Source organism: Leopardus geoffroyi, chromosome D4 (assembly GCF_018350155.1).
Source record: "Leopardus geoffroyi isolate Oge1 chromosome D4, O.geoffroyi_Oge1_pat1.0, whole genome shotgun sequence".
Lineage (NCBI taxonomy): Eukaryota > Metazoa > Chordata > Mammalia > Carnivora > Felidae > Leopardus > Leopardus geoffroyi.
In genome coordinates, this window is record NC_059342.1 from 2,372,062 (window position 1) to 2,390,428 (window position 18,367).

The window sequence follows — 18,367 nt, forward strand, 5'->3', positions numbered from 1 at the left end:
TGTGTCACATCGTGGTAATTCTCACAATATCCCAAAGGTTCTCGCTATCACTATATTTGGCGTAAGGATCTGTGATCCGTAATCTTCGATGTTATCACTGCAGGTGTTTTGGGGGCATCACAAAGTATGCACGTGTGACAGCAAAGCGGATGGATAAATGCGTGTGTGTTCTGATGGCAGACGTGTGGCAACAGGAGAACCGGAAGCAGAAGGGGGGCCTGAAGACGGCAGGGAGCTGGGCCACCTCAGGATACAACTCCAACGGATGGGGACTTGCTTCCCATGGATGAACAAAGAAAGTGGTTTCCTGAGACGGAGTGTGCTCCCGGTGACGATGCTGCGAAGAGTGTCAAAATGACAACACAGAATTGAGAATATCACACGAACTTAGCTGACAGAGCAGCGGACAGGGTGTGACAGGATAGACTCCGGGTTTGAAGGAAGTTCTGTGTGTAAAATGCTACCAAACAGCATCACGTGCTACAGAGAAATCATTCTTGAGAGAAGAGTCAGTCAACGTGGCAAACGTCACAGTTGTCTTATTTCCAGAGATGGCCACAGCCGCCACCTCCCTGCGGGGTCAGCCGCCACTGCCCTGAGGGGTCAGTAGCCTTCAACACTAAGGGAAGACCCTCCACCAGCAAAAAGATCGTGGCTCGCTGAAAACCCAGACAGATGATGGCTAGTGCTTCTTAACAGTAGAGTATTTATATATTTTTGTTTTTTTAGTGTATTTATTTATTTTTGAGAGCGAGAGAGAAAGAGAGAGAGAGGCAGAGAGAGAATTCCAAGCAGGCTCTGCCCTGTCAGCACAGAGCCCAAACTGGCGCTCAACCCCACAACTGTGAGATCATGAGCTGAGACGAAATCAAGAGTCAGACGTTCAACCGCCCGAGCCACCCAGGCGGCCTAACAATAGAGTATTTTTAAATGTTTTTTTTTAATTTGTTAAAAAATGTTTATTTATTTTTGAGAGAGACAGAGACAGAATGCAAGTGGGTTAGGGGCAGAGAGAGAGGGAGACGCAGAATCCGAAGCAGGTTTCAGACTCCGAGCTGGCAGCACAGAGCCGGACGCAGGGCTTAAACCCAGGAACCACGAGATCATGACCTGAGCTGAAGTCGGACGCTCAACCGACTGAGCCACCCAGGCGCCCCTGTTTGTTTGTTTTTTAAGTAGCCTTCACGCCCAGCGTGGGGCCTTACACAGGGCCCAACATGGGGCTTGAACTCACAATCCCGGGATCAAGACCTGGGCCGAGATCAAGAGTTGGACACTTAACCAACTGAGCCACCCAGGCGCCCCAACAATGGATTATTTTTATTTTTAATTTTTAAATTTATTTTTACTTGTTTTTTATTTTTTGGAATATTTTTAAATTAAGCTACGAACACTGTGTCGTTAGACATAATGCTATTGCCCATTTCACAGACTACAGTACGGTGTAAACATAACTTTACGTGCACCAGGAAAGCAAAAAGTTCACTTGACTCTCTTTATTTCAATATTCACTTTATCCCAATGGACTGGAACCAGATCCACAACATTTCCAACGTGTGCCCATCATTTATCCCAATTTTGCACACATTGTAAAAAACCTTAGCAACATCATTATAACTTACGTCATCGCACCAACAGCAGCCCCGCACACAAGTTCCTATTGGCGAATCTTTGCTTGTGGTTCCGCTGGTTGCCTCGGCCCCACAGAGGGCAGCGTGGCTCCAGAGAAACTGCCTTCTTCTGTTACCACAGCATGGCGCCCACAGCTCTGTTCTTGTTTCCTGTTGCTTCCTTGGACTAGTAGTTTGTGAGAATCAGGGTCCTCCTTGATAAGACCCACAGCAAGGCTGTGCCTCTCCCATGAGTCACTGCACTGCAATTTAAAACAAAAACAAAAATTTTTTAATTTAACTTTATTTTTTATTTTTAAAAATTTACATCCAAATTAGTTAGTATATAATGAAGCAATGATTTCAGGAGTAGATTCCTTAGTGTCCCTCACCCATTTAGCCCATCCCCCCCCCCACAACCCCTCCAGCAACCCTCAGTTTGTTCTCCATATTTATGAGTCTCTTCTGTTTTGTCCCTCTCCCTGTTTTCATATTATTTTTGTTTCCCTTCCCTTCTGTTCATCTGTTTTGTCTCTTAAAGTCCTCATATGAGTGAAGTCATATGGTTTTTGTCTTTCTCTGACTAATTTCACTTAGCATAATACCCTCTAGTTCCATCCACGTAGTTGCAAATGGCAAGATTTCATTCTTTTTGATTCCCGAGTTATACTCCGTTGTATAGATATGCCACAACTTCTTTATCCATTCATCCATCGATGGACATTTGGGCTCTTTCCATACTTTGGCTATTGTTGATAGTGCTGCTATAAACATGGGGGTGCATGTGTCCCTTCGAAACAGCACACCTGTATCCCTTGGATAAATGCTGAGTAATGCAGTTGCTGGGTCGTAGGGTAGTTCTATTTTTAGTTTTTTGAGAAACCTCCATACTGTTTTCCAGAGTGGCTGCACCAGCTTGCATTCCCACCAACAATGCAAAAGAGATCCTCTTTCTCTGCATCCTCGCCAACATCTGTTGTTGCCTGAGCTGTTAATGTTAGCCATTCTGACAAGTGTAAGGTAATATCTCATTGTGGTTTTGATCTGTACTTCCCTGATGATGAGTGACGTTGAGCATTTTTTCATGTGTCGGTTGGCCATCTGGATGTCTTCTTTGGAGAAGTGTCTACTCATGTCTTTTGTCCATTTCTTCACTGGATTATTTGTTTTTTGGGTGTTGAGTTTGATAAGTTCTTTGTAGATTTTGGATACTAACCTTTCATCTGATATGTCATTTGAAAATATCTTCTCCCATTCTGTCGGTTGCCTTTTAGTTTTGCTGATTGTTTCCTTTGCTGTGCAAAAGCTTTTTATTTTCATGAGGTCCCAGTAGTACATTTTTGCTCTTGTTTCCCTTGCCTCTGGAGACGTGTTGAGTAAGAAATTGCTGCAGGCAAGATCAAAGAGGTTGTTGCCTGCTTTCTCCTCAAGGATTTTGATGGCTCCCTGTCTTACATTGAGGTCTTTCATCCACTTTGAGTTTCTTTTTGTGTCTGGGGTAAGAAAGTGGTCCAGGTTCATTCTTCTGCATGTCGCTGGCCAGTTTTCCCAGCACCACTTGCTAAAGAGACTGTCTTTATTCCATTGGATATTCTTTCCTGCTTTGTCAAAGATTGGTTGCCCATACGTTTGTGGGTCCATTTCTGGGTTCTCTATTTTATTATTCCATTGATCTGAGTGTCTGTTCTCGTGCCAGTACCATACTGTCTTGATAATTACAGCTTTGTAGTATAGCTTGAAGTCTGGGATTGTGATGCCTCCTGCTTTGATTTTCTTTTTCAAGATTGCTTGGCTATTCGGGGTCTTTTCAGGTTCCATACAAATTTTGGGATTATTTGTTCTAGCTCTGTGAAGAATGCTGGTGTTACTTTGATAGGGATTGCGCTGAATATGTAGATTGCTTTGGGTAGTATTGACATTTTAACAATATTTGTTTTTCCTATCCCAAAACAAAAATTTTTTTTAATGTTTATTATTTACTTTTTGAGAGAGACAGAGTGTGAGTAGGGGAGGGGCAGAGAGAGAGAGGGAGACACAGAATCCCAAGCAGGCTCCAGGCTCTGAGCTGTTGGCACACAGCCCGACACGGGGCTCGAACTCACAAACCGTGAGATCGTGACCTGAGCCCAAGTTGGACGCTTAGCCGACTAAGCCACCCAGGAGCCCCAACGATATTTAAAGTGAGCTCAGAGTTACGTGACCCCAATTTGATAGCAAGATGCAGAGAAAGCTACTTAGAAACGTGACCCAGGCAATTCCTGGTGTGGCTCACTTTCCTCCCAGGGGTCTTACCGAGCAGGGCTCCCTCCCTCTGCGGCAGTGCTGACTCACTTTGCCTACAGTCTCCTTCTGCATAATTTTCCCTTGAGGAGGGGTGAGGAAGGCGGGAGAGTGGGAGAAGAGGGGAAGGAGAGGAAGTCACACCATGTTGCTTCTCTCTCATGTTGGGCATGAGGATGGTCCTGCCCAGGACATGACTTATTTTACGTCTTGGGTGTGGGTGCTACACTGAGCCTCCTCCGTGAGCTGGAACGTCACCATGGCACTTCTGGAAAAGAGATTCGATGTCACCTCTGATGGCAAGTAAGCGAGAAACACAAGGGCAAAAATGATCATCAGGCAGACGATGAGGACAAAGGACACTGGAAGCCATCATTTCTGAAGTGATGGTCAGAGAAAGAAATAAGGTTCCAACCTCAGAACACCCCCAAACAAGGGGGGAGGGTTGGTGAACAAGTCCCTCTTCCCATCACGTGCTGTTGAGAAAGGGTGTGAAAGAGCGGAAGATACAAAGGAAGGGAAGAGAAGAGAAGCCTGAGCTCTGCTGCAGGCGGAGGGTGGGAAGGGGCCCCTGGGGCCTCCAAGCTCAACCGCTTGTGTCTTCAAGCTGAGAAAAAAGTAGAGAAAAGGCAAAAATCTATGAAGTCTCATGAATAAATAGACGCTTAACGGGAGGGAAGAGAAAAGAGAGACTCCCAGACTTCTCCCTGGAAGAAGGAGGGATGGGGGAGAAGGAGAGAGCCCCACTGGCAGGAATGAGGTTCAGCCCCAGCCCAGGATGAAGTGAACCCCAGAAGCCAAGGCAGGCGGAAGTGAGGGATCCCCAAGCAGGGGGAGTGGAGGGTACCAACCCTCAAGCCAAGGATGAACTGGCTTTGGCATTCAATCTAACTTGAGTGTGAGCCGAGCTGCCCCACGTCCACGTGGCCACAGCCCAGGAAGGCAAGGACACAGAGGTGGCCATGCCCCGTGGTCTGGGGGGGGGACCCTGGGGTCCTTTCAGAGATGAGGGCTGCCTCGGGGCAGCAAGACTTTAAGATGGCAAAGTGGAGGCTTCTCAGACCTCTCTTTTCTCTTCACCCTTAAGAAAATGGTCAGGCAATTAGGAACAGAAACAGAAATCCCATCACATAAAGAACATAAGAGAACTGAAATAGCGGAAGAGAACACCTCTACTGCCACACCCTGACGTCCTTGAAGCAGGGCGGCCAGAGGCAGGGGAGCTCAGACACCATGAGAACACGACAAGGGCAGGGGAGTGGGGAAACGGCCCAGACAAGCCGCCTTCCCGTGGTATGCCACCCAGTGAGGCTTGTTGAGTTTCAGAGTATTTGATGAGAAATCTTGGGGTAAATAGCTATACTGATGTAAGTCCTTTGGAAGTACAAATGCTGTGATGGCTACTACGAGCATGAGCAGAAAGGAAGGACAACGGTTGCCATGGGAGCGCTCGGAGCCAAGAACAAGACTTGGGGCCTGGGCTCACGCGCATCTAATTAGTCTTATCTTCAGTGTCTGCAGGAAGAGCTCCCAGGTCAGGGGCTTTCAACCTGTTTGTTCCGGACCATCAACAAGAAATACATTTTTTAAAAGTTTATTTATTTATTTTGAGAGAGACAGAGAGAGAGAGGGAGAGCACACAAGCAGGGGAGGGGCAGAGAGAGAGGGAGAGAGAATCCCAAGCGGGCTCTGCACTGTCAGCGCAGAGCCCGATGCGGGGCTCAAACTCAGGAACCATGAAGATTTATGACCTGAGCCGAAGTTGGACACTTAACTGACTGAGCCCCCCAGGCGCCCCTAAAAGTGCACACTCTTATGACATAAGATTCATTCTGATAAAGGGTTAGTATCCAAAATATATAAAAAATTTATACAACTCAACACCCAAAAAACAGATAATCCAGGTTTAAAATGGGCAGAAGACATGAATAGACGCTTTTCCAAACAAGACATCCAGATGGTCAACAGACACATGAAATGATGCTCAACATCACTCACTGTAAGGAAAATAGAAATAAAAACCACACTGAGATATCACCTCACACCTATCAAAATGGCTAAAATTAACAACACAAGAAACAATAGGTGTTGGTGAGGATGTGGAGAAAGGGGAACCATTTTGCACTGTTGGTGGGAATGCAAACTGGTGCAGCTGCTCTGGAAAACAGTATGGACTTCCCTCAAAACATTAAAAATAGACCTGCCCTACAACCCAGCAATTGCACTACTAGGTATTTACTCAAAGAACATAAAAATACTAATTCAAAGGGATACGTGCACCTCAATATATATAGCAGCATTATCAACAATAGCCAGATTATAGAAGCAGCCTGTGTCCATCGACTGATGAATGGATAAAGGAGATGTGGTCTATATACACAATGGAATATTACTCACCCATCAAAAAGAATGAAATCTTGCCATCTGCAATGGCATGGACAGAGCTAGAGAGTATTATGCTAAGTGAAATAAGTCAGTCAGAGAAAGACAAATACCATATGATTTCACTTATATGTGGAATTTAAGGACAAAACAAATGAGCAAAGGTGGGGGGGGGGGCGGAGAGAAAGAGAAACCAACCAAGAAACAGACTCTTAACTGTAGAGAACACAAGGATGGTTACCAGAGGGGGGTGGGGGCTGAGTTAAATAGATGTGGGGCTTAAGGAGGACACATGTGATGAGCACCAGGTGATGTGTGAAAGTGTTGAATTGATATATTGTATACCTGAATCTAATATTACATTGTTTGTTAACTGGAATTTAAACGAAAACTTAAAAATATACTTATTAAAAATGGTTGAGATATTAAAATTTGTGTCTATGTATTTCACTGTAATTTAAAACAATTTTAAAAAACTCTGATAGAGCCACTCACCTGGGAGGCTCAGTCGGCTGAGTGTTCAAGTCTTGATTGTAGCTCAGGTCATGATCCCAGGTCGTGAGATCGAGCCCTGTGTTGGGTGGGCTCCTTGCTGGACATGAAGCCTCCTGAAGATTCTCTTTCGCCTTCTGCTCCTCTCCCACTCATGCTCTCCTCTCTAAAAACAAAACAAAACAAAAACAAACTCAGATGGAATCATAAAGCAAAATCCAATGTGTATGTCACATAAAAGAGATTGGCCTAAAATAAAGTAACTTACATACTGCAGTAAAGGATGGGAAAAGTCACACCAGACAAATGAAAATAAAGAGAAAGCAGAGGTTACAATGCCACCGTCAGAGGTGGTTGCATTTAGGACAAAGAGTGCTCACTGTGATGAAGGAAGGCCATTTGTAAATGACAAAGTAGCCCAGCATCAGAAAATGTTATTCAAATGCTCCAAGAAAGACAAGAAGCCACTGACAGAAATGTTTCAGAAGTAGGAGGCTTTCGTTTACTCCTCTTGGTCCATGGTAAATCAGATAGGGAAAAATAATAATTAAATCTAAAAGACCCTGAAGGATATAAAAAATAAGGTAGACCTAGGGTGCCTGGATCTACCAGTTAGTTATGCTTTTGACCTTGGTTTCTGCTCAGGTCACGATCTTAGATTCACGTGATGGAGCCCTGTGTCAGGCTCTGCGCTGACAGCATGGAGCCTGCTTGGGATTCTCTCGCTGTTCCTCTCCTTCTCTCTCCCTCTCTCTCTAAAAATAGATAAATAAACTTAAAAAAAAAAAAGGTAGACCTAATTGATTCACGTAAACTCCATTCACTATTAACAAAGAATACTTCTTGTTAAGTGCTTCTAAGACAGTCAAGCACATTAACCATGTATTTGGCTAGTCCATCAATTAGAAGTCTCTTCTCACAATTTATAACTACTTGTTCATAAATAAGGCAATTGTACTATTGACAGTTTTTAATTATTAAAGTAAATACAGGGGTGCCCGCTGGCTCAGTCGGTAGAGCCTGCAGCTCTTGGTCTTGGGGTTGTGAGTGTGAGCCCCATGTTGGGTGTAGAGATCGCGTAAATAAATAAACTTAAACAATTTTTTAACCCAAAAAGTTTTAATCCTTTCTTTTTGCTTCCTGAGAACACATCTTTTGCATTCTTCTGTGAAAGCTTACGCACTGAACACAAAGATTCATCAAAAACATCAAAAACCTCAAGAGATGGCCTCAGGAAAAAGACAAAGGCTACACGTGGCTTTCTCTGATCTCAGGTCAGGACAATTAGAATTAATTTTAAAAATTAGGGAAAAAAAGTGTTACCTGTATATTTTCTAAAATCTCTTAATACATTCGGCCAAAGAAGAAATTGTGATAGTTGATAACAATAGCCTTGATACTAAAGCTAAAGCATTGCTCAGAACAATTCATAGTCAAGTATTAATTTTATTTTATTTTATTTTATTTTATTTTTTTCAACGTTTATTTATTTTTGGGACAGAGAGAGACAGAGCATGAACGGGGGAGGGGCAGAGAGAGAGGGAGACACAGAATCGGAAACAGGCTCCAGGCTCTGAGCCATCAGCCCAGAGCCCGACGCGGGGCTCGAACTCACGGACCGCGAGATCGTGACCTGGCTGAAGTCGGACGCTTAACCGACTGTGCCACCCAGGCGCCCCTCAAGTATTAATTTTAATAAGCGAAAAATAATTTAAACATTCAACTCTAGGAGTTAGAAAAAGAACAATATTTTAAAACTAAAGAAACTAAAGGGTGACTGGCTGGCCCAGTTGGTACAGCATTTAACTCTTGATCTTGGGGTGTGAGTTTGAGCCCTACAATGGGTGTACAGGCTACTTAAAAATAAAATCTTTAAAACAATGAAAATAATCAAAACAACTAAAGAAACTAGAAGGAATAAATTAACACATATAGAAAAGAGGAAAATGGTAAAACTAATAAATCTAATATCAGCTAAAGTATATAAAAGAATACTCATAAATAAAACAGATTATTTCTAAAAATGAAACCCTAGCCTTTCCCTCCTGCTTTAGGGACGAGCCTCAGCTCTGTGTCCTGTGCGTTTCTGCCCTGGGGACCCCCTGACTCACACCTCCAGTTGCCAGATGTGTGGACATTTCCCCCACACCAACAAACAATTCTCAGACACCAGCAGGGTGTCCTAAAATTCAACTCAATTCCGTCACCATCTACCCCAAGGTGGCATCAGATCCCACAGGCTAAGGGCTGAGTCCCCATCCCCTACATCAGGTGCCAGAGTAAGTCCAGCTTGTCACCTGAACTTCTGACCGACAGGATATAAATCAGAGGTTCCCATGACCCCCTCCTCAGGTTCCATTAATTTGCTAGAGTGACTCACAGAACTCAGGGGAACACCTACATTCACCAGCTTATTAAAGGCTCTGATAAAGGATGCAGATGAACAGCCAGATGAAGAGATACTTAGGGTGAGGTCTGGGAGGGTCCTGTGCACAGGATCTTCAGTGCTGTGTTCACCAGCCCAGAAGCCCTCTGAACCCTGTACTACTGGGGTGTTATGGAGGCTTTCTCATGTAGGCATCATGGATCATTAACTCCATTTTCAGTCCTTTTTCCTTCTCAAGGGAATGGAGGGCAGGACTGAAGATCCCAAGCTCTGATCATGGTGACCAACCTAGGAGACACCCAGGAGCCCACCCAAAGTCAACTCATTAGAACAAAAGATGCTCCAATCACCCAGGAAATTACAAGAATTTCAGAAGCCCTGCGTCAGGAACCCGGGTCAAAGACCAAACATTAGAACAAAAGATGTTCCTACTATTCTTATCACTTAGGAAATTACAAGAGTTTAGGAACTCTGTGCCAGGAACCAGGAGCAGAGACCAGGATACATTTTCCATTATGTCTCAGTTTCCTAGGAAAAAAATAAATAAATGGAAGCTATTTAGAGAATATAAACTATTCAAATGTCAAGAAAAAATGAGAGAATGGTTTCAGGGGGCTATCCCTTGGGGAGAAAAGGGCAGAGATGGTTTCACAAGTGAAGTCTACAGACCTAAGGAACAGATAAACCAAAGATATGCAAATGTTTCTCAATTCGGGAGGTGGGGGGAAAACATTATAACAGTTTTATGTAGTCAGCATCATGCAGATACCAAAATCTGAAGTGGATAGCACCAAGAAATATCACAAGCAATCTCATGTAGAATTACTAATGCAGAAATTCGAAGGAAAATACTAGCAAATGCAATCAAGCAGCATCTGAGAGCATGATTAATTGTTTTCATAACTGGAATATACAAGAATGACTCAATATGGAAAAACCTATGAACAAAATTAATTGCCTGTGTGGATAAAATTGGAAAACAAGACCATCTTCATAGATGTTGGAATGAGATTGGATAGTTTCAACATCTATTCCTTAAAACCTTTTCATAAAAGATGGAAAGAAGAATAATTAACCTAAAACCCAATACCACAGTTAGCAGAGAAATAAAGAAAGTTTGTTAATAAGGTGAAACAAGACAAGGATGTCCACCATATTTCAGTATTGTTCTGAAGTATTTGAAGACGAAAGAATTTTCAGCATAGAGGAAAGGAGATACAGATTTAAGATGGCAGTTAAATGAGAACTTTATTGCCCCAAATTTGAATTGTAAATATAAACTTATGATTTATGTTTTCTTAAGAAACAAGAACAACTAAACTTATCTCTTAGCTCTGTCCACTGATAAATCTGGAAACAATGACCAAGCCAGAAGCAAGGAGCTTCCCCAGCCCCCAGGCTGTGGTTGCTATGACCAATTCCCACCTTGGGGAACTAGAACTTCTGCAGAGGGCAGATTCCTTGTCAGGGGCGGGATGACCTGAAATGTCTCGTCACATCAGATAGCAAAGAAGTGAGGTTGTGTCGAAAGGACTCAGAAGACAATCTGAGGAAACTCTCACTGGCCAGCAAGAGGACAACCAGATCAATAACGCAGTGGAGGGCTGCCTGGGTGACTCAGTCAGTTGAGCATCCGACTCCTGATTTCAGCTCAGGTCATGATCTCACGGTCACGGGATTGCGCCCCTCGTGGGGCCCACGCCCAGCATAGAGCCTTCTTGGGATTCTCTCTCTCTGCCCCTCCCTCACACGTTCTCTCTCTCAAAATAAATAAATAAACGTTAAGAAAAATAACACAGTGGATTGAAGCACACCAAATATGTTTAAAATGTTAGTTCATAATAATACTAGATAATACTAAACACACCCAACACCACCCCCACACCTAAAAAAGAGGAAAGAAATCAAGAAAGCAGAAAGCACGTTGGTTCCCTCTGGAAGATGATGAAGGGGGAAAAAAATTGGGCTTCCAAGCTTTTATTTCACCTTTTCTTTATAAAGATGAGAAGCTAGTATTCCAGCTAGTAAATGAAGATAAAGGCTGAGAGAATATCACTATTCTGCAATCCCTAATGAATTAGAGGATCTAAGCAGCAGGCATCAGTGGCTGCTGACACCACAAGAAGAGAGAGATAGCCAGAGATAATAGGCTTTCCAGTGGAGGAGCATCGCCCTTATGATACACGCCTGTCCAAATAATCAAGCCAGAATCCGATTAAGTCCCTAGATCCTACTTACTAGTCATCTATGGGAAATGCAGAGAGTAGAGGAAGGTGTTGAAAAGGACCAAGAGAACAACAGACTGATCCCACCTAAAATATTAATGCAAAGTCTTAGTAAGATATTAATTGTGAGCAGAGTTCATCAGTACATTATAAAACCATAGCCAAGTAGAGAATTGACGCATTGATTCAAAGATGGTTCAGTATCAGGAAATCTACCAGTGTAAATAACCATATTAAAAGTCAAAGAGAAAAACCAAATGATCATTTCGAAATTGATTCTTGATTGAAGTCATAAGTGCATAGGAATGGAAGAATATTTCAATTACTCAATAAGATAAATGTATGAATATATACTACTTAATGGTGAAATGTGACATTAAAATTGGGCACATATGGTATCCACTTTTTCCATTATTTAATATCATTTTTATTATTAAATTATTAATTATTAGACAAAAGAAAGAAAATATAATCATAGGAAAGAAGAAGGCAAGAATATGCTTATTTGTACGTGATAAGATTATACGCCTAGAAAGCCTAAAAGAATACAAATTTTATTATAAGGAAAAAAGAAGTCAGCAAGATGGCTGGATCATGACTGTCATGTAATTGTTAACCGTGTGCCAGGCACCGTGCCCAGTATTTCTTATATAGGAACTGGTTTCATTGTCATAACAATCTATGAGGTAGACATAGATTCTCACCATCCCGGCTTTACAGAACAGGAAACGGGGGCACAAAGAAGTTAGTAATTTGCCCACAGCTGGTAAGTGGTGGAGCCAAAATAAGAATCGTTGATGTCTTTATTTGCCAGCAACACCCACTTTTGAAAATGTCCCATTGATTATAACCTAATTAGAAACATCTAGAAATGCGCTTATCAAGAAATGAAGAAGACCCAGGGGTGCCTGGGTGGCTCAGTGGGTTGAGCCTCCTGCTCTTGATTTTGGCTCAGGTCACGATCTCACGGTGGTGGCATCGAGCCCCACGTCAGGCTCCACACTGAGAGGAGCCTGCTTGGGATTCTCTCCCTCTTTCTTCGCTCCTCCCCTGCTCGTGCTCTCTCTCTCTCTCTCTCTCTCTCTCTCTCTCTCTCTCAAAATAAATAAATAAACATTAAAAAAAAAAAAGAAATGAAGAAGACCTGTATGAACAAAACTTTAAAAGAGAAGACGAAAGATGATAAAGGGCAGAAGAGCTGAATTTTTGGTGACCTCTAACCTGACTGGTGTCTAGACCACTGGTCTTCAAAGTCACATGTGAATACCAGACCTTCCCATTGGGATGAGTGTTGATGCGTCTGGGTCACTGTAAGGCAGTGGGCGTGTCCAGAAAAATAAACAGAAGCTCCCTAACGAGAGCATCACCCCTCCCCTCACACACTTGCTTTTAGCTCATTGTAGCTCAGTACGCTTTGCCTCCATCCAAGTAAGTAAATATAAGGGTTCTATTATTAAATTGAGAGCGTTTTTATTGCAAATCATTGCAATGAGATGGAGAACAACCAGGAAAGTCTTACATCATTCATGGCAATTTTCAGATGATCGCATAATGAAATTCTTAAATGAGGTTTTTAGCTTAGACATTACAGCAAAGAGTTAAAAATTTTGTTAACTTTCTCAATGCCTAGAAGTGTCTCGGAGTAGTTTGTTACCTAGCAGATACTCTCAAAAAAGGATCAGGCATAATCTACTCCTTCTAGTAAATTTCAGGTTTTAACACTAGGATGTTCAAAAGAAAAGTGTTGGGATGAGAACATTTTTGCTGCTGTAATTTTGTGTCGTTGTGAGAATTCTTACAACATTCTTAAAAATTGGGGTATTTTTTTTTTTAACTTGTTTTGAAATCTTCCAAAAGAAGAATCCATTTGATAAAAATATGAAAAGTAAAACATCTTCTAGTTAATGTGCAAAACTTCCTGACCCACATCAGGAAAGATGAAACTGACTCCCTTAAAATCTTTCTAGAATGAGTGGAAATGCTTGAATTACTGGAGACACAACCCAGGAGAGCAGCCCAAGCCCTACCTCCTCCACCTGGATTCATGCTTATTCTGGAGAATCATTTCATCAATGATGGATGGAAAACCAAGGGTCAAAATAAATGGAATCTAGAGCCAGACTTCACAAGTCTGCATCAAAAGCTGCAAAACAAATTAAAAAAAAAATGATGATGCGTGGGGCACCTGGGTGGTTCAGTCAGTTGAGGCTCCAACTTCGGCTCAGGTCATGACCTCACCATTTGTGGGTTTAAGCCCCGTGTCAGGCTCTGGGCTGACAGCTTGGAGCCTGCAGCCTGCTTTGGATTCCGTGTCTCCCTCTCTCTCTGCCCCTTCCCTGCTCATGCTCTGTCTCTCTCTCACAAAATAAATAAACATTAAGAATATTTTTTAAAAACAAAAAAAATAATGATGCATAGCCTATCACGCTGCTCCATTACTAATATTTTCTACTAACATTTTTGTATCATTAAATAACATGAAAATATTTAAAAAAAAATTTTTTTTCAACGTTTATTTATTTTTGGGACAGAGAGAGACAGAGCATGAACGGGGGAGGGGCAGAGAGAGAGGGAGACACAGAATCGGAAACAGGCTCCAGGCTCTGAGCCATCAGCCCAGAGCCCGACGCGGGGCTCGAACTCCCGGACCGCGAGATCGTGACCTGGCTGAAGTCGGACGCTTAACCGACTGCGCCACCCAGGCGCCCCTAACATGAAAATATTTTAAAATAGTGTTTATTTCCTCTTCCACTTATCAGTTTCACTTCTATTTTTGCATATGTGTGATAATATACACGATAGATTAATGCAGTTACATATCTACATACCTTAAAAATAAATCTATATAAACCCATAATTAAGAGAAATAAATATACTGGGGGCATATGCTGGCCTAAGGTACATGTTACAACTTGGAGACTCCTGTATTGACTTTCCAAAGTTGCAATAATTTGATGATTGAATAATCTGCCTTTTTTGGCTACTTAGCAGAAAGTTCTTAAAAGTCTGCCCCAGCGAGACTTTTCACTCTTATGTGGATCCTGAGAAACTTAACAGAAGACCATGGGGGAGGGGAAGGAAAAAAAAAAGAGAGAGGGAGGGAGCCGAACCATAAGAGACTCTTAAAAACTGAGAATAAACTGAGGGTTGATGGGGGGTGGGAGGGAGGGGAAAGTGGGGGATGGGCATGGAGGAGGGCACCTGTTGGGATGAGCATTGGGTGTTGTATGGAAACCAATTTGACAATAAATTTCATATTAAAAAAAAAGTTCTACCTGTTGGTTCAGTGGATAAAAGCAAAGTGAGGCCTTAAACACACACAGCGAGGCTCTGCTGAGACATTTGCATTTGATGATAGGAAAAAAGATCTAGCTGATCTCCTGTCAGTGTTTTAAAGGAGAATTTAAATTAGTAGTTAATGGTCTAAAAAATCAATTTCTTTATATATTTTTTTCTGATTCCCAATACGGAAAGTAACTGGATTCCCGTGTGAGGCCACCTGACTCTACCTGCTACTGGTATTGTCACTTACCTTTGCCGCTTGCGGCCAGTAGAGTGGCAGCTCCCCAAGTCACCCAGTGTGCCATTTCTGTCAGGAGAGATTATTCACCAGCAGGAGAATCACGTCATCAGGAACTATTTTCTGTGAAGGGACAGTTTAAATCATGGCTCTCTACCTCAGCTGCATGCCACAATCCCTGGGGGTCTTCAGGAAGTTCTGAGGCCCCCGTCACCCCAGCCCCTGGGGGTCTGAGGTCACTGGTCTGGGAATTAGGTTTTCAGAGCCCCTCGGCTAACAGGAGTCAGAGCCCCACGGCCTGCCGTGACCCTGGGAGCAAAGGTTGCAAAGGCTGAAGGCCAAAGCACGTGTGTCCCTGTGGGAGCTGAGGCCCCACCCCTGCCAATGGCTCGGGGGTCCCCGGCACCTGCCACACGGGCAGGGGCCCCATCTCGCTTCCACCGCAATTTTCAGACGTTGTTATTTTTTATCTCAGGGCTAAGCTCTTCCCAGAGTTTAAAAGAGTTGTGCAGAGTTGCCCTTTTCTTCAATAAAGTGGTAAACATATCATGAGATGCTTCCCGGAGGCGGCAGAGGTCATAAAAGGGACTTGCATGTTGGACACACAGAGATCCTTGTCAGCGGATAAAGAACAAAAGATCTGTTGCCTCCATCTCCGTACGAATAGTCGGCAGGTAAGACCTTGGAAACACAGATGGAAGCAGGGAGCAAAACCTGGCCGAGGAACACGGGTGCCTCGAATCACTTCAGTCTGGAACCCGGCAGGATTTTCAGGAAGATGCAAAAGGGAATCGAGACGGTGACAAGCTGTGATTTGCCCATTTTTACGTGTGTAGCTAATAAAGCAAACGCTCTACGAGAGCGTTGCCTCTTGAAGTCTCACCACTTGGGCACTCTTGTAAGCTGGACACGTGGTACAGGGGGCGCTGATGTGACCGGTCCGGGCGGACGTTTGTAGGACCACCAACCAGAGATCAGTGCGACCATCCAGCGGCGAGAAGGCAACCTGAAGGCAGGCAGCCGGTAGGCGGGACACGACTGCGGGGTACTCAGCTATCACAGTTCATGGGACTGCAGGATGAAGCTGAGGCTGGAGAGTGGGTTCCCGGGGTTTCCCCTTGAGTGACCTGGTGGCAAAGGCCCAAACCGGGGATCTCAGGTGCGCAGAGGGAGTCTGGGGGGAGACGCAGGTCCTGCTCCAGGAGAACACGGCTTTGAGCGGCAAAGGGGACACCTGTCCTGGGGACCGGGAAGCCGGGTGCAGACGGGCGTGCAGCGCTCCAGAGAGATCGTCCTAGAGACAAGCCTGGCAGCGTCTGCATGTGGGCTGGCCGAGGCCGGGACGTGGGCCAGACTGTCCAGGGAGAGAGAAAGACCACAGGAAATACTGGAAGTTCAGGTGATGAGAGAGACACGGGGATGGGGACCTTCCCTCCTGCAGACCCAGCAGTCTGAACAGCACCAGCAGGGAGAGCGAGAGTGGGGCAGGACGTGTCCAAGGACTTACTACGTCCAGTGATACTGGGGTCCGGGGACCAGTGGCTTCCCACAGGGAGGCTGATTCCAGGAGGGCTGAGCCAGACGGAGGATAGAGGGCCATGAAGGAGGGGAAGACGGCCAGAAGCGTGTCTGTGAAGAGAGGGGGATGGGGACAAGTCTCTGTAGTTCTGCAGATGAAACGATGTGGTCACGTGTAACCTGCCAGCGAGAAGCTGCTGGGGGAGGACAGAGGAAGTACCGAGAGGACCCACACTGCTCCAGCCGAGGACAAGCAGGTCCCTGCCGGGGACACGGCCGCTTGGGCTCTGGAGAGACAGGATGTGGAGGAGCCTTGGGCGGAGTGGGAGCACCTGCACCCTGCTGCTGGGGAGGAGAATGGCAGTGAGGTCAAGGGGGGAGAGAGAGGGACACCGGAGAGGGTGTAACAGAGAACACGGGAGGCTGCGGGAGGGGTGGCGAACACCCCCAAAATAGGAAACTTAAGTGACATTCCTTCATGTGGTACCAGGGTCCGTGGAGGGTCCGGGAGGAGGGTCTGGTGAGGGTCCAGGAGGAGGGTTCATGTGATCGCAGAAGGCGTGTCGGTGAGGGTACAGGCCGGGTCTATTCCAGGAGCCGCGGCTGTGGAGAGAATGTGAGCATTTGCCAGAACAGGGAGAAGATGCATACCGTCTGGAGAAGTGTTGAGCCACGGAAGAAGATCCGCTGGGGGTCCTGTGGGTCGTTGTTGGGGCAGCCCTGAAGGCAGGCCCGGGCTGTGGGGTTCGTCACCCCCCTCAATACAGGACAGAGCATAGGCCCTTCTCAAGGGCTTGCCCAGATGTGCGGGCACAGGGAGGGGCAGGAAGCTGCGGGCAGCCAGACACCAAAGAAGAGATCAGACTGAGGTCACATCAGAGAGATCAGAGAAGTCTCTCAGCCCATGAATTTGATTTTTCCTCAAACCTCAAAATAATGTCTCATCAGAAAAGTAGACGAATGACATTACTGGGACGTTTGAAGAATCCTATCCAAAGCTACCGTGAACCTGGGTACCTTCAGAACAAAGGGCAGCCACGTGTGTCATCATTAGGTGCCGAGTCATCATTATCCGGCTTGCAGAACAGCCACCTTCCGGGACTTGTTCCCTGGCGGCGGACGGGCCCGGCAGACGCAGTCTCTGAATGTGTGGGTCTCAGCGCAATAAGAACGTCCCCAGCCGTCTGACAAACCAACAAGTTGTTGGCAATGGTATCACAATTTACCCCTGGGGGCTATTCTTTTATAATTTATAAAAAAGAAGAGCGAGAGAGACAGTACCCGACAGCCAGGTCCACAGTGGTCATCTCGACGCCCACGCGCCTCAAATGTCTTAGTCAGACTTTTGTGGATGGAGTCCAGATGCGCGTGCCCCTCTCCCCTGGATCCTGTTCGCCAGCTAGGAGAGGAAGAGGGACGGGAGCAGGCTGTGACACACTACTCGATGCGGCCGAGGGACACCCCAGCCCCGATGACCACACGGGAGCAGAGAGAGAGCAGTGAGCACGAGAGGCAGAGTGCGCGATGACGCGCAAGGGTGCGCCTGCGTGATTCATCCCATGGGGCTTGGGGTTGCTGGGGAGTTGAAGGCCTGGTGCCTGGAGGGCGGGACTAAGAGGCATAGACAGGAAAACAGTAGAAATCCGGGTGAAAATCTGCAAGGACCCCCAGACCTGCATGTGCACCGAGGGAAGCCGTGCACCTTCCCTTTGGTGGGAGGCATGGTCCCCGAAGGCTGTAACCGCTTCCCAAGCCCGGATCGGCCTGGAGACTTGCTTTAACCTGTAGAATGCGGAAGAGGTGATGGGCCAAGTCTGGGCTCGGGACCTGAGGCCTCCTTTAGCGCCTGCTCCTGGCTCCCTGGAAACCCCACTGGGCTGCCACGTGACCCAGCCAGGCCACCCCCAGGATGAGGCAGACAGAGGGTGCCCCCGCCCCACCGGCCGGCCTTGGC

The 18,367-nt window shown here is 45.4% G+C and overlaps 1 long non-coding RNA gene across 1 annotated transcript; it reads right to left on the reverse strand.

The window, feature by feature from the left end:
* Window positions 1-1,423: 1,423 nt before the first annotated feature.
* LOC123592578 lies at window positions 1,424-17,804 on the reverse strand. The gene is made up of 4 exons (XR_006709845.1): window positions 17,695-17,804; window positions 14,908-17,016; window positions 6,768-6,930; window positions 1,424-1,873 (listed from the first exon to the last, which is right to left on the reverse strand). It is a non-coding gene; the product is annotated as an uncharacterized LOC123592578 (long non-coding RNA).
* Window positions 17,805-18,367: the final 563 nt, after the last annotated feature.